We start from the raw sequence: 12,352 nt of genomic DNA, 5'->3' as shown, positions 1-12,352 counted from the left end.
AGGCAGCTCTGTTGCATTTGAGAGCTATCCTGCTCAACCTGCTGAGTGAGGACCTGGAATCAGGGCGGGGGTGGCCCTCCCCGGGTGTCTTCGCTGAGGGTGGTGACATTTGGCAGTTGCGGGTCAGTGGCATGCCGAATGTCTGCCATCGGTGGCTCACTCCACCCTGTGGCCGGCTCTCTCTACCCTCGGCTGCAGGGCACGCTTGTCTCACCATGCACCTGATCGGCTACCCCGTGCTTGGGAGGGCACCCTCCATGCCCCACACCTCAGGAGCATGCCCACCTTGGGCAGTGTGGGCATATGCTCCGCCACTGCCTGGAATCCTGCCCTCGGTGTGTTTGGATGTAGACACAAATGAGAAGGGGAATGAATGAAACCTACCGATATCCATAATTGTACCACTTGGAGTGGCATGCATTACAAATAGATGCCGTTCACAGGCATCTGCAGCCAGCCCTCTCAGCTGTATTTTCTTTCGGAGTGATTCAGCAGCTTATATTCCAACTGGGCATTTTTTACTTCCCCCCTCACTGTTGTATGAAGTCATGCCGTTAATCAACAGGAACTAAACACAAAATGGGTATGAGACTCGTTTCTCTCAGTGCTGCCATTCCTGCAGATGAATTAAAGTTCTGGGTAAGGATCTCTAGAGGTCACTTTTGGCTAAACGTGAACAATCATCAGTTATGAGAGCTGGGCTCGGCCAGTTGCCAGCTGTACTTTAGATTTTTCTGCATTATGAGCTAAAGGGATAAAGCCAAGATTGGTCTGTTTCTGTCGTGAATGTTGCTTCTGTTCTCCTCCTGGCTTTTACTTTCCAGCTAATGACAGATGCGTCCTGGTCTTTCTGATCAAGGCTAGGGCATGTTGGGCTGGTGAATTCCAGACTGGAGTGGGGAATCTGTGGTGGTCCACATGTTGCTGGGCCAATGGTCAGGGTTGATAGGAGATGTTGTCCAGAAACACCTGCAGACCCTGGTACAGAGCAACGTGGGCCTCCAATCTGAGCGTGCATGTGACTGTGCGAATTAATGCATATAATAATTAGCATAAAGTGAGCGTTCTTATTCCCAAACCCTCCATCTTTACTCAGGTGAAAATAGGGACATTGTCCCAGTGTTCATACCTGCTGCCTTGTGGGATGTCTTCAGGAGAAGAAAAGGCAAGTCTTGGCAACTCCTTCAGCCAAGCTGGTGCCAGATATTTTGCTCTGCTTTCCTTTGGAGACCACACCAGTGAGGCTAAGAGGGGGGTCTTGTAATCTGGGCAGCCTAGGAGCTCCACACAGGCATGTGCCCTGGGGAGGTCCTTCGGTGCTGCTGATAATAATAATAATAATAATAATAATAATAATAATAATAATAATAATAATATTTATACCCCGCCCTCCCCAGCCAAGACCAGGCTCAGGGCGGCTAACACCTGACATAAAAACAAATTGATTGAAATACAACTTAAAAACAAGATAAAAATACAACATTAAAATATTAAAATACAGCCTCATTTCAATGGAAACTCAAATCAAAAACTTTTTTGGGGATGAAAACGTCAAGTCTTCACCAAGGCTAACTTTCCAGACTGGTCCTACATAGGCCAGAAAAAAGTCAGGGAAGTCCCCAGATAGGAGTTCCATCACAGAAGGAGAAAGGAAAAAAGAAAAGGGGGAGGGAATCAAATTGTTTTCAAGCCGAAGGCCAGGCGGAACAACTGTTACAGGCCCTGCGAAAAGAAATCAGATCCTGCAGGGCCCTGGTCTCATGAGACAGAGCGTTCCACCAGGCCAGAGCCAGTGTTGAAAAGGCCCTGGCTCTGGCTGAGGCTAATCTAACTTCCTTAGGGCCCGGGACCCCTAGGGTGTTGCTATTTATGGACCTTAAGGTCCTCCATAGGGCATACCGGGAGAGGCGAACCCGTAGGTACGAGGGTCCTAGGCTGTGGCAGTGTGGTTTAACTTCACCCCCAGAGGCACACTCCATTGTCTGTCAAGATGCCAAAGGATCACTGACCAAAAACCACATCCTGACATCACACAAAGTCCTTCTCCACCTGCCTTTCAGTATGTTCGTGCTCCAGATTCCCTCAGTTCAACCCTCAGGTCACAGCCATACATTTAATGTACATGCATACCACTTCAACAGTCGTGAAAATCCTGGGAACTCTAGTTTACTCCCCCACAGAGCAACCATTCCCTTCACCCTTAGCAAACTATATCTCGCAGAATGATTTGGGGGAAGCCATGACTGTTGAGATGGGACGCGGGTGGCGCTGTGGGTTAAAGCCTCAGCGCCTAGGGCTTGCTGATCGAAAGGTCGGTGGTTCGAATCCCCGCGGCGGGGTGCGCTCCCGTTGCTCGGTCCCAGCGCCTGCCAAACTAGCAGTTCGAAAGCACCCCCAGGTGCAAGTAGATAAATAGGAACCGCTTACTGGCAGGAAGGTAAACGGCGTTTCCGTGTGCTGCGCTGGCTCACCAGATGCAGCTTTGTCACGCTGGCCACGTGACCCGGATGTGTCTCCGGACAGCACTGGCCCCTGGCCTCTTAAGTGAGATGGGCGCACAACCCCAGAGTCTGTCAAGACTGGCCCATATGGGCAGGGGTACCTTTACCTTTACCTTTTATGACTGTTGAGGTAGTATACCAGTGCTTTGAATGTATGGTGCAGTTGTGACCATAGTTGCAGGATGGATCTCTTCTGTTTTGCTCTGCTTCAACCATGTGCTGCTTGGATTGGTCCAGTTTATTTGTCTTTTCCTTTCCCCCCTCCACCCCCTCTCTGTGTGCCTAACACCAGGCTGATGAAACAAAACTCTTTCTCAGCCCTTCATGGATTTTGCAGAACTCATCATGTGTATTTTTTCTTCAGATACATCCATGGAGCCACATGAAATTGGTGACAGCTTTACACCGTTATTTCAAGATTCATAGCTGAAGGTTCTCAGTGAGAGAGAGCTGTCCAAATCTTTCTAGCAAACAGAATGCTGTTTCCTGGCATATTTATTGCAGCAAAGCGAATTTGTGTCCCAAAGATAAATATAGCGTTATCAGCAACAGCTGTCTCTCATTTTTATTTGTTTTTATATTTGACTATAAGTTGAATTCTCTAAAAACACCCAGAGCTGTAAATCCTATGACACGAGGCCCTGTGATTTAGTAGCTTGGGGTGTTTAGGGGCTGTGATTTAGGGAACACATTTATGGTACACGAGACAATTAAATAATGTGCCATACTGCCACCCTCTGGAATATACAAAACAAAAAGCAAAAAAAGAAACCCAAAACCTGAGGTGGAAGGTCATCATTTCATCCTGTCTGTGGCTATTTGGTTCCTCAGGACAGGGAATGCTTCAACATCTGTTCTTCTGCACATCTGTATAGGTTTACTGACTTCTGCCCACCCACATTGATGATAAACCTATCAAAATGTAAACACATTGTGGGCATGAAGATGGACCGAAGTAGGATGCAGAAGGCCAACAACAGGGCAATATTTTATCACCATTAAGCTTCCTACTATTGCTGCAGACAGTTCTGCAGCAGCCGCTAACTTTCATCGAGACTGGTAGGAGGAGGAGCCAGAGCTGACGATAGGTGGAGCCAGAGTGAATGACAGGCTGAGCCAACTAATTCCAGTTTTCTTCCTGTCTTCCTCCCTACTGAGTTCTACAAGGGAGAACAAGGGCTGGCACCCTTGTTTGGCACCCAAGGTGAACCACAAAATGGCGTCCCCACTTAAAGGTTTACCTTTAAATGCAAACTGAACCTAATTTCTACCCCATCCCTAGTAAAGGCACACCATGGTGTGCAAGAAGCAGAGGTCGCTCCACAAACTAAAAGCCCTGTCCACAGAAGTGCCCGTCATATTTCTGATGCTGTGTATCTAACCCACACGTCTAAACTGTTGAAGCACTGAGCTGTCTCTCCTTTCCCACATGAGATTAGCTGTTATGATGCTTTGCAACCAGTCCTTGAATGCACCAGCCTTAGCTGAGAGGTTTAATCCTGGAGGGAGTCGGAGGACTTAACACGTCCCATGAGAAATCTAGCATCATCCGCTCAGTGGAAGGGTTGGGTTTGTTTTCAAATATTTTCCATCAGTTGTATCCTTGGTGATGACACACAAAAGGGATCCTCTCCTTTTTGGAAGTGACCTATGCAACACGCAAAGCTATCTAATGTACAATCCCATCCTAACCATGTACACCTGTGATCCAAAGATTCCAGGTACTCCTATTTACCAGGGATAGCTCCCAGTGCAAAAAGGAAAAATATAACATGGTCCCTTTTCCCTTCCGGTTTTTTTTTTAATCTTGGGGGTTGCCTTATTAAAATTTTGTTAGGGGGAGTTACTGGAGGTTTCTGTCTTGAATTCAGCTCCCTCCATAGAAGTTAAATCCACAGGTGCACTTTTTCTTTAGTGCACATGCGTTTAAGCACTTGCACATAAACAACAAGACATCACACAATGCACAGCATGCCACAACCAGTAACTGTGGAGGAAGATTCAGGTAGGTAGCCGTTTTGGTTTGACACAGTCGAAATAAATAAAAAATTGTCCAGTAGCACTTTAGAGACCAACTAAGTTTGCTCTGGGTATAAGCTTTCGTGTGCATGCACACTTCTTCAGACACACTGAAACAGAAGTCACCAGACCCTTAGATATAGTGGGAGGGTGGGGTGGGGTATTTCTCAGAAGGGTAGTGGGAGATGGGTGATTGACTCAATGGGTATGGTAAAGCTGTTGACGATGGTTAATGACTGCAATTAGTCCTACAGGAAAAAGCAAGGGGTAGTATGCGGATGGTCAAAAATAGCTTTAGCATATGTAACGAGACAAGAATCCAATTCAGACCAGGTCTCTCCATAGTTTTCAGTTTAGTAATAAGATGTAATTCAGCAACTTCTTCAAATCTATAGATAGAAAAACCCCACTCCACCCTCCCGCTATATATAAGGGTCTGGTGACTTCTGTTTCAGTGTATCTGAAGAAGTGTGCAAGCACACAAAAGCTTATACCCAGAACAAACTTAGTTGATCTCTTAGGTGCTACTGGACAATTTTCTATTTAATTCAACTGTGAAGGAAGAGTGAGTGATGCCACGATGAACAACCAATTCCTCACAAGTGCAGAACAGGTGTTGTGTGGCAACTGTGAACAAAATGCCTTTCTGTTGCCATCAGGGCACCGAATTTACTAATAAAGGGCGGCGATTTGTCTAAAACATTTTCAGGATCTTTAAAACCAAGCAGCAGATGACAAATTCTTAAAAGAGCCATACAAATCAGCAATCTCTGGAACAGTCCATACTTTGGTGAAAGGAGAAAACAGTGAAAAAAGTTAAACAGGTCACAGTCAAAGGTAACAGAACACAGTGAAGTTGCTATCCAAAAGCTCTGGGGAAATAAAATAGTTTTTACTTGCTTCCTAAATGCCATTTTATATCCCAAGTGGATATTTCTGGGGAGGGTAGGTATCCTGTGCTGCACCTGATGAGAAATATTTCTCTGACACGCAGCCAAGCGGCATTTTGCTTCCTTCTGTTTATGTCAGTATTCAGAATGCAGGAAACAACATTCATGGTGGCAAAACAAATGGTATTGCTCAATATTACCCTTGAAGAGATGTATACATTGGAGCCTGTTCAGCTGAAAACTAAATTTTACTGCAGGATTCTGCAGGGAAAAGGGGTTCTCTCCATGCAAGGAAATTGGTTTTTCCTCTATTTTTCACAATGCACCAATAAGAGAACCCAAAGGAATGTAGAATTCTATCCGTTGCATTAACTTATAGATTTCTGTCCCCAGAAACATCCATCCAACCTCCGTTCTCTTTCATTTGATACTGGCTTCCTCTGCAGCTTCATTTCCCTGCCTCCCTGTGTAATGTATAACCAAGTAGATAAGAAATAATAGTAGTCTGGCTTTTAGCTTCCTCTTTCCACATAAATATTTTTTGGTTTCGTTTGGTTTTTTGCTCGGTTTTCTTGAGCTCCATCTGCACTATACATCTTAAGCACTATTATAACCCTTTAAGCAGCCATGGCTTCTCCCCAAAGTATCCTAGCGCTGTAATAATAATAATAATAATAATAATAATAATAATAATAATAATAATAATAATAATTTATTTATAGCCCACCCATCTGGCTGGGTTTACTCTGCCACTCAAAATATTAAAATACAATAATTCATCAAATATTAGAAGCCATGACATCTGGTGGGAGGGCGTACCACAGGGTGGGTGCCACTACCGAGAAGGCCCTCTGCCTGGTTTCCTGTAACCTCGCTTCTCTCAGTGAGGGAACCGCCAGAAGGCCCTTGGTGCTGGACCTCAGTGCCCAGGCTAGACGATGGGGGTGGAGACGCTCCTTCAGGTATACTGGGCTGAGGCTGTTTAGGGCTTTAAAGGTCATCGCCAACACTTTGAATTGTGCCCAGAAACGTACCGGGAGCCAAGGTAGGTCTTTCAGGACTGGTGTTATGTGGTCTCGGCAGCCACTCCCAGTCACCAGTAATTAGTTAAAGATGCTTGGAGTTGTTAAGAGGACCCTTTGTCCTCACAGAGCTGCAGTTCCCAGAGTTCCCTGGGACTGATTATTAAACTACTCTGGGAATTGTAGCTCTGTCCCCTAACAACTCTCAGAACCTTGAACAAACTACAGCTCCCAATATTCTTTTGGGAGCAAGCCATGACTTTTTAAAAATGATATCACCGTGCTTTGAATGTATAATGCAGGTGTCACATTCCTCTTCTTTGTCAGGATCACATCCCTCCCCACTTAGAAAGCATAAGAAGATTGGGGGGGCACCAAGTTGCTGGAGGGGAGTTCTGCTCCTTGCTTTCCAAAAGCAACTTGAGTTACAGGTTATTCTTCTAGAGTTCTAAAGAGCAAGATATTTGAAAAGTTCACTTAGTGATGATAAAGCCTTTCTAGATTTCCCAGAGACCAGCATACAATATTCTAGTATCAGAGACAATATGCTACTGAATGCCAGTTGCAACTGATCACAAGTGGGAGAGAACTGTTGCCCCTGCCCTGCTTTTAGGGTTGGGGGTGCAGATTAGGGGTTTTTTCCCATTTTAATGAGAAACTACCAAATTCGCTCTTCTTGAACCAATGCGCAAAGAGAAACGTGAACTATCCTTTGAAATTTGCACTCCTCCAAATTTTGCAATGCAGTTCTCCGGCCAAGCAGTGTGTACCAACATGCATATACAGTCTTGCCTCTGTTTACAGACGCTTCAGGTTGCGTTTTTTCGGGTTACGGACTGCCAAAAAACTGGAAGTACCAGAATGGGTTACTTCCTGGTTTCGGCGGTCACGCATGTGCAGAAGCACTAAATCGTGCTTTGAACATGCGCAGAAGCACCGAATGGCAACCCACGCATGCACAGATGCGCTGCTGCGGTTTGTGACTATGCATCCCGCACAGATCACGTTCGCAAACCAAGCATCCCCTGTACAGTGGTACCTCCGTTTAAGAACAGCCCTGTTTACGAACTATTCGGTATAAGAACTCCGCAAAACCGGAAGTAGTATCCCGGTTAGCAAACTTTACCTTAGTCTATGAATGGAAGCCGGATGGTGGAAGGGCACTGGTGGTGGGAGGCCTCATTAGGGAAAGCGCACCTCGGTTTAAGAATGGCTTTGGTTTAAGAATGGACTTCCGGAACGGATTAAGTTTGTAAACCGAGGTACCACTGTACATACAAAAATGCCTAAGATTATGGAGAATTGCTTGCAGGAATGAGTACAGGCGCTGAAAGCATACAATGGTGTGTTCAATAGGAGAAACGCACACTAAAATGCTGACAAATTTTCATGAGGAGCTTTGTGTTGCTTTTTAACTGCAAGTGGCTGTTGAAATATGAAGAACTGAATTTAAGATGGAAAAGTGAGAAAGTGGAAGAAACTGAAAGTGAAACATTTCTCCATCTCTACCTCCTTTTGGACTTCCCAGAGACATCTGCTTAGCCAGTTATGGGACACAATGTACTGAACTAGATAGACTTTTACTCTGATCTGGCCTGGCTCTTTCTATTTATTTATATTTTATTCATTAAAAAATAGGTATAAATCATGTGAAATATATCAATGCAGAGCAGAAAATACCATAAAACAATACAAATGTTCTTAATGGTTTTTTTGTTTTTTTAAAATTCTACAAGAGATCCTGGACAGTAGATGTTTCTTCAAAATCATCCTTTTATTTGCATGCCTGAAGTGGCTCCAAACACATCAGACGAATGGTAATAAATGTAACAGTTCAAAAAGCATAATAGGAACAATTACAAGTAGCCATATCAGTAGGTAAATAAATGAAAACTATTGATCAATCCATGAAACAAATAAAACTGACCTAATCCAACTGCTTAAAATAAATCAGGAGACAAAACCTTTCACGGAAATAAAAATGCAATATCGATCGATTTAATAAATATCTGTACCGCCCTCTGACAATAAAACTCTTCCTAAGGCGGTTCACATAAAATTCAACCATCAATATGTCAGCCTTTGCAATTTTCCTGTGCGGAAGGTTCGAACAAGAGGCAGGTAGAACTCAAGGTGAGGAAATTAGTACCCAGGGAAAAAAGAAAGTACAGAATTCATAGTTTAAAAGTAAAGGAACTCAAAAGTTCAAGATGTTACAAAGCTGTTAGCTAATCCCCTCTATCAGCACGTAGTTTTATTGACCCATGCCTAAAAGCCTGAGGGCATCTCCTATAGACAGGGCATCTTCATAAGCCCGCCCCGCAAATTATATTTAAAAAGGACTAAGGAGGCCAAAAATCTTACAGTATAGGGTGAGGAATTCCCCCTTGTAAGACCATCAGATTTTAAACTGGAAAATACAGTTATTCTGGTCATTTGATGTGACTAACTCTGGGATTGTACACTTTCCGTTGCGGGCAGAACCTGTGACCCTCCCAACGTTGTTGGACTCCAACTCCCATCAGGCTCAACCAGCTTGGTCAAGGATGATGGGAACTGTGATCCCACAATAACTTGAATGCCACCGGTTTTCTGCTGGTTCTGGAGGAGGGAATCCTGTGCAGGCTGGGATCCCTCAGGTTCAGCATCCGAGTCCAAATCCCAGGCCATCACAGGCAGGGACAGAGAGAAATGTAAGACTGCTGAGGGGTGCGGCTTAGGGAGATAGGGTGTGGCCAAAGAGGGGGTGGCCTGGGGTGAGTCCCGAGGGCCAGACAGAGAGATGGGGACCATGTTTGGCCCCCAAGTTTGGCTCCCCACCTTATGTAATAAAATAAGTTAGGGGGTAAAGACTGAATCTCAGACAGAAAGGCAGCACAAGCTTCTTTTCCTGTTCCGCATTAGAGAAGCACCTGAAACTGGAAAGAAAACACATCTGGAGTCCCAGAAACTCCAGCAGGTGCAGAATGCTGCAGCGAGGCTCCTCGTGGGGTTTCTGCCATGGGAGCGTATTCACCCAGTGCTTTTCCAGCTGCACTGGCTCCCGGTGGACTACAGGGTTAGATATAAGGTGCTGCTTTTGACCTTTAAAGCCCTTCGCGGCCTAGGACCCTTGTACCTACGGGACCGCCTCTCCCAGTATGCCCCACGGAGGACCTTAAGGTCCATAAATAGCAACACCCTAAAGGTCCTGGACTCTAAGGAAGTTAGATTAGCTTCAACCAGAGCCAGGGCCTTTTCAACACTGGCTCCAGTCTGGTGGAACGCTCTGCCTCATGAGACCAGGGCCTTGCGGGATCTGACTTCTTACTGCAGGGCCTGTAAGACAGAGTTGTTCCGCCTGGCCTTTGGCTTGGAGCCAATTTGACTCGCTCCCCCTCTTTCTTTTTTCCTTTTCGCCCAGAGGAAACCTGTGGTTCTCCACAATTAAACTGAACGTAGTTGCTAGAAGCTGCTCTGCTCGCTTGAGCAACTTTCCTCCCACTTCTTCTCCTGGCTTCGAGGAGAGTAAGCAACTGTGGGGATTTCAGAGATGCCGGTTTAAGGGAAACAGGAAAGGGGGGGAAAACAGGAAAGAATCTTGAGGCAGTCTAAAGAGTAACAAATTAATTATGGCATAAGCTTCCCGCAGATGCATGAAGTGAAATCCTGAACTGACAAGTTTACCTAGGTGTAAATGAGAGAGGTGAGCGTAGTGGTTGGGATTAAATGGTAATGAAATGCAAAAAGTTTGTGACAATCCAATTATAGGAGTTATATGCAAAATAAGCACAGTGACCCTTCGCAACAGCAGTAATTGGTGATGACATAATCGTCTTAGCATTGCTAAGTGAATCAACAGCTTTAATAGGACAAGAAACCATGGTCTCCATTCATCCCCCAAACAGGTATAACTGAACTTCTTGTTAAGTTGTAATACAGCAGCTTGATCACAATTTGATAAATTCTAATTTGGTGACTATTTGTTTCTTTAAGCTATTAGATTTATATCTGGGTGTCAGGAACCAGCATCAAAGCCCCAGTAGGAAACCTACTGTCAGTAGTTGCAGCTGTTTACCTCCTTGCTATCATTCTAAAACATTGTTATAAGCATGTAGTAGCAAACTCCCTTGGTTCCCTGGGCTTTTGTGTTCCTGCACACTATTACTCAGGGTATTGGTGTAGCTGATAAAGGGAAGAAGAGGAAAGTGTTGTGCTGAGTGAGGCTTATGGGAAGTGTAGTCCAATACATCGGAAGGAGACCAAGTTGGTGAATAATAATATTAATAATAATTTATTATTTATACCCCACCCATCTGGCTGAGTTTCCCCAGCCATTCTGGGCAGCTTCCAATCAAGTGTTAAAAACAATACAGCATTAAATATTAAAAATTTCCCTAAACAGGTCTGCCTTCAGATGTCTTTTAAAGAGAAGATAGCTGCTTATTTCCTCCACATCTGAAGGGTGGGCGCCACTACCGAGAAGGCCCTTTGTCTGGTTCCCTGTAAAGGTGAAGGTTTTTGGGGTTTTAATGACCAAATCAACACTTTGAATTGAGCCTGAAAACAAACTGGAAGCTGGTGGAGATCTTCCAACACTGGTCGAATATGTTCATGGCCCTTGGTCTTTTAACAAGCTGGTTTCTTGTGTTCTGCACCTGTTGAAGTTTCTGGGTGTTTTTCAAACTCGGGGTTCTTTGGAACCAGCCCTTGATAGCCCACATCCTAAACATTCCTACTTGGAAGTAACTACCACAATGTTCAGTGGGACTTTCATCCTTCTTAGTCGGCTGAGAGTTGCGGCATATGAATAGCCGTTATCTTCACTTAGAGCTATGTGGGCTTATGGCCAAGAATTCATTAGTGCTGTATTAACTAGAGATGAATTAAACTCTAAAGAATTTGTGCCTTAAAAAAGAAAAGAAACGAAGAAAAATGCTCAACGGATAAAATTAGGCCTTGGAATGAAACTCTGTTTTGGATAAGAACAGTTCAACCTCTTTTTATTTTTTATTTTTATAAGGTCAGGATTTAGAACTGCTCTTTGAGTAATTCCCAGAGAGGTAGCTATGATAATCTGTTGCAGGGAAGGGTGGGAAGAGTCTTGTGGCATCTTACAAGACGAAGGACGGTATCCAATGTCCATGTTCCATTGGCACTATGATTTATGATTGTGCCAAGGAAATGTTAGCCACATGCCCTCCCCAAATCTGCTCTGGAGACTTGGTGGAAAACCCAGAGTGTAACTGGGAGAAACAGGGGAATGAGAGAGCTAACAGAATGAGTGATTAAAAACTACTTTGTATACAATCCTAATAAATTTACTATGGCATAAGTTTTCATGGAGCCAGAGTCCACTTCAGTAGATGCGCTAAACTTCATGCGTATGATGAAGAGGACTCTAGTTCATGAAACCTTGTGCCACAATAAATGTCCTCATTTTTTAGGTCCAGGATGTAGCTGCAAAGATCCTGGTGGGTGCCTGCCCTTGGGATCATGTTACACCGACCCTGCAAAAGTTGCACTTGCTTCTGAGTTACAATTCAAAGTTTTGGGGATTACCTTTAAAGCCCTAGATGTCTTAAGTCCAGAATACCATAGGGATCACTTCCTTTCAGAGCACCCTGCCCATTCCTTAAGATGAGAAGCAGAAACCTTTCTCCATGTCCTGCCAAAGATGGAACCATGGCTGGGTGGGATTAGAGACAGGGCCTTTTTGGTGGCTGCATCCAGCTAATGGAGCAGCTTGCTCCGTGGTGTGTGGCTGGCTCCATCCTCCCTCAGCATATTTGAAGGTTCTTTAATTCCAGCAATCTTCTGTTTTATGAAGCAGACAATGCTTTGGAAGGGGCGGGGCTGTTTTTTAAAAAAATACCAGCTGACTATGCCTCTCTTTTTTTACTTGCTCATATGACATTGTAATTTTTAGATGATTGATGTA

General features: G+C 44.5%; 1 protein-coding gene across 7 annotated transcripts in view; it reads left to right on the top strand.

The window, feature by feature from the left end:
• Positions 1-12,352, top strand: part of PKNOX2 (PBX/knotted 1 homeobox 2) — a 440,472-nt gene that overhangs the window by 275,459 nt on the left and 152,661 nt on the right. Inside the window, exon 1 of one of the 7 annotated variants that reach the window (XM_081891023.1) lies at positions 5,225-5,357. The exons of the other annotated variants lie outside the window; for them this stretch is intronic. The gene's annotated coding sequence lies outside the window, so the exon portion shown is untranslated. Of the gene's footprint in view, positions 1-5,224; positions 5,358-12,352 lie in introns of those variants that run through there. 7 annotated transcript variants of the gene reach the window in all.

This window comes from Podarcis melisellensis (genome assembly GCF_964234715.1).
Source record: "Podarcis melisellensis genome assembly, chromosome: 15".
NCBI lineage: Eukaryota > Metazoa > Chordata > Lepidosauria > Squamata > Lacertidae > Podarcis > Podarcis melisellensis.
The sequence above is the reverse complement of the archived record's forward strand: the minus strand, read 5'-3'. Positions and strand labels throughout refer to the sequence as shown.